Raw genomic sequence first — 4,396 nt, forward strand, 5'->3', positions numbered from 1 at the left:
ACACAAATCCGCGACATCCGAAACCCGTTGCGAATTTTTGCAAATTTATATTGCACCACCATCATCTGCTACAGTGAAGTGGTGAAACGGTTTGCTCGCAAATCAATTGACCCATCCTTTCGCGACGCCGACGACGCCTCCCTGAAAAATGTAGGAGAGATGATGCCAAACGGGGAATCATCTGCTGCTGGGTAATTTGAAGTTCTATGGCAACCTAAATGTGGCGGAATGGAGTGAGCGAAGAACTGAAAGATAGTCGAGCGCGTCCCAATTAATTGAAGGATTGAAATCCTGCGCGGCGCATTGTCCTTGGAAAAATTTCCGGGAATATACACAAATTGATGCGGGGGAAGGTACATAGCGCAGGAAAATAAATGGAATTTTCTTTAAAAAAGTTTGTGATGCGGCTAAATTTTTGACGGTCGCCATAGGTAGAAAAGATACTATTATCATTTTTTTTTATAAATTTCACTGCGTAGTGTGCAAACCAAACATGTAAACTAAGGTTGCCAGATTGCCCGGCTTTATCCGGGTTTGTTCGGATATTTAATACAAAATTTTGGAACAGTCCGATCCGGCCCGGTTGCCAAATCAAACAATTAAAAATAACAATAAACGCTTCCGAAACGTAATTTTTTGAGCAATTTTTATTAAAATGATCATGAAAGGCCTTTCGGAAGCCTAAAATACAATTCAAAATCTGTCGATGAGTTTAGATAAAAAAAAATTTTTTTAAATTTTTTTTCTTGATTTTTGTTGAGTAATTTCTGGGTTTTGAGAAAATTTGCCGGGATATTGCCCAGATTTATGGTCATCTCTTTTGAAATCAAATGCCCGGATTTTGACAGGCACCTTTACTTTTCATTTTCGAGGATAATTTTTTGAGTAGTAGAGAAAAAGGATGCAAAAAAAGGAAGAAACACAATAAAAACTGCGGTTTTTCAACTTTTTGGCTTGGCAACCATTGCGGCATAAAAATGCCTACAGGTGTAGAATATTTATTACTGTAACATTAAACTTGCTTACAGCCTTTCACGAACATCATCTCTATGAAAAGTCTCTGACCTCAAATGAGGAGTTTTCAAAGGGTTTCTGTTAGATAGGATTTTTTTTGTGGATATCGATGTATGCATCCCTTGGAAAAGCAGTATGGAGTTGCCTTTTTTATGTCTTTTCATAATGTTTTGTGATACCAAATGAGCCGAGTTTTTTTTTGTAATTTTCCGGATATCGTTGAATTTTAAAGATCGGTAAATATTTTCAGTTGTACCGCTACTGTTTAAATCTTCATAATTTTTTATAACTGCATTTTGAAAAAAAAATGCCATGCAATACCTCGCTAGGCATAAGCAGTGATGTCAGTTGAGTTCATTTATTTTCAATGGCAAAAGACCATTAGCTAATAAATTTTTTGCTTTATACGATAGGAAGTTACGGTCTTCGACAAAGTTGTTCAACAAATAAATATTTTGCTAAATGAACCATACCCAAGTAACTTAAAGTCGCAGAGCTATTTTATCTTGTGCATTTGAAGTTCACATTTGGCTGAATAAAAGGTACCCAAGAGAAATGTGGAGTTTAATTGCTACAGCCGAAGTCCCTACTACGTCCGGCGCCTAGAGGAATGTAACCACCGCACATAGGAGCATTTTACCCAAAAACCTGGCCAAAACTCGAAATTTAAATTTCATTGGTAACTTTTATATCAATGTTTAATTGATTCTTGAGTAAATTTAGCACCATGTACCGGTCGTTTTTTTTGACGTCTGATTTGTTTAAAAGCTATAGTAGATGTCGAAACTTTAGTATATTTATGAGATAGAATTTTTCTACAAATCGTTGAATCAGTGCTACTATGTAATTCAATTCTATGAATAAAACTTTCTAAGTTACTAAAAATAAAAATTTAAAAAGGAGAACTTCAATGGTGGAATGTTAAATAATTATAAGTATAATATAAAATATCGATGATTATAGAGACAGCATACAGTGCTGAGAAAATTCTGTTATATGTTTTTTATTTAAAACGTTTGTTTTTTACAAATTAGTGTTTTTGTTTCTGTTCCCAGCAAGTCCCGGCAAAAAAATTAATATCATTTGAAAATTGATAATTTCACATACCATGTGCAAAAGAAAAAAAAAATAGCGCAAATTCGCACAGTTTTGAAATTTTCAAGTTTGAAGTTCGAAAATATGGATAGTTTTTTTTCCACAAAAAAAGCCACTTAGGGCTCCGTTTTTTTTAATTAAGCCAAATGAACTTTATGTTCTTTTTCAAATATTTTCAATTCACTTTCAAAAACATATAATCAAATTCTTGTTTTTTTTTTAAATTTTATAACTTTTAAAACCTGGATTATCTGTTAGAAATGTTAGAAAATTTCTTTAAGAAAATTATGAAAAATGACGAAAATGGTTAAAAATATATTAAATGGTCTAAAATTGTTTCCTGAACTATTTTGAGAAACTGTGATACAAGGTTTCATAAAAATCTTAAAAACATTAAATTTGCGTTGGTGGCTTAAAAGAAAACAATAAGTGAAACAAACATGTTTGGAAAAAAACCTTGATGGAAACGCTCTCCGTTTTTTGAACTAAAATTGGAAATAAAAAAAAAATGCATAAAAAACAACATAAAATTTAAAATCAACAATTTACTTTGGAAGTATCGATTAGAACTAAAATTTTAAGCTGAGTAGAATGCTATTCACAGGGTTGCTAGCGGTTTCTCGTTTTGTTGTTTGTTGTTTGTTTCGATTATAGTCGTTTCACCATCTTTATGGCATTCGCGACTTAAGAAGGTTTCTCGTTTTGAATTCCCAAGTTTTTCCAGGTTTTTTCCCGGTTGAAAAAGATTTTTTTTTCGGTATTTATTATAATCAAAGTGAAACAAAATTCAATGTAAGGCTCTCAAATTTCTAACATTTGTTTCCAAAAACTTGTTAATCGGTAAGAAATCATGACATTTACTTCGACGTCTTTTAACAAGTTGTCTTTTCGTATCAAATTGAAAGGTTTACATAAATTTTTAAAACGAATCCAACGAAATTGTCATCGATTCATTATTTTGCTCCACAATTTCAACAATTTTTGGAAAAATAAATCCGGTTTACTTGATCTTGAAAATATAATGTGGTTCTTTAGAGTTACTGTGAAAATATTAGTTTTTTTTTTGAATTTTTATAAAGTTGTAGCAAAAAAATTGTATATTTTGTATAAAAATACGTAGAAAATACATCGAAACATAATATAAAATCAGCTGGTCAACTTGATTTGGAATTTTGTCTTACAACACTTAAAACCATCAGATTGCGGAAGTAAATTCAGTTATTTTTAAAAGTGCAGTTATATTTTTGTGTACAAATCCTTCGACACGTTGAGGAAAAGAATTATTTTTTTATACAAAACAAAAATAAACTTGAGTAGAGCCCTAGTCATTTGAACTAAAGATTCAGGAAAAATAGAAAATCGTGAATTAGTCAGCGCTTATTTTGATTGTTTGAATGTAACACATTAAGGACTGCAAATAAATCGACGCTGAGAAACACCGGAATTCGGCACTTTATATATCTATCTGAAACCACTGAACCAAGTTGTACAAAATTGGTATCATTGAATTACCAAAGTTGTTAAGTTTTGTCAAATTTAGTTTCATTATTAAATTCATAACATTTGAGTTATGCTTGTACCTAAGTGCAGCGCACTTGCGGAGAGCGAAAAATAAGATATCTCATATTTGCACTGCAATTAGTTAAATAAGCGATTTGAATTTTCTTTTGTATACTACTGAATGAAAATAAGTGTATATATTTAAAATCTAAATCGAGACTGTCAAAACCTACTGTCACATTTAGAAATTAATTTAAAAATATTTTTGAAAATCCTAGAAAAAAATTTCAACACGACTATTTTCCCGGTGATATGCCGAAATTCCCGGTTTTTTCCGGTTTCCCGGTGACGCGAAGAAATTCTTAAGTTTTTCCCGGTATTCCCGGTTTCCCGGTTCGCTAGCAACGCTGATTCATTCGTAAAACAAAGCTGAATACGCTGTTAAAAGCCTGTTTTATGAAACTTTTCGTTACTTGGGTACTAATAGTCCTTCCTTTTTCCCCAATTGAATAAATACTTGGACTTGGCCGGCGCCATTATCAATCATTCAAAAAAGGGATTTTGTACAATGAGAATGGCTGCTAAATCCAAGCATCATTCTTTTGGACTTTATGCAAAATTAATGGTCTCGATTAATCTCGGAGGGGCAGAAATTAGAAAATTTTATTGACCTCATATTCCTCAAAACCTTTTAGACTATCAATTTTGACTTCCTGTTCGCTTTTGCACTTGGACACTAATTCAGAGCAAAATTTATCAAACCGTAGTTGACTTTATGAGATACGAC

The sequence above is a fragment of the Uranotaenia lowii genome, chromosome 1 (genome assembly GCF_029784155.1).
Source record: "Uranotaenia lowii strain MFRU-FL chromosome 1, ASM2978415v1, whole genome shotgun sequence".
Lineage (NCBI taxonomy): Eukaryota > Metazoa > Arthropoda > Insecta > Diptera > Culicidae > Uranotaenia > Uranotaenia lowii.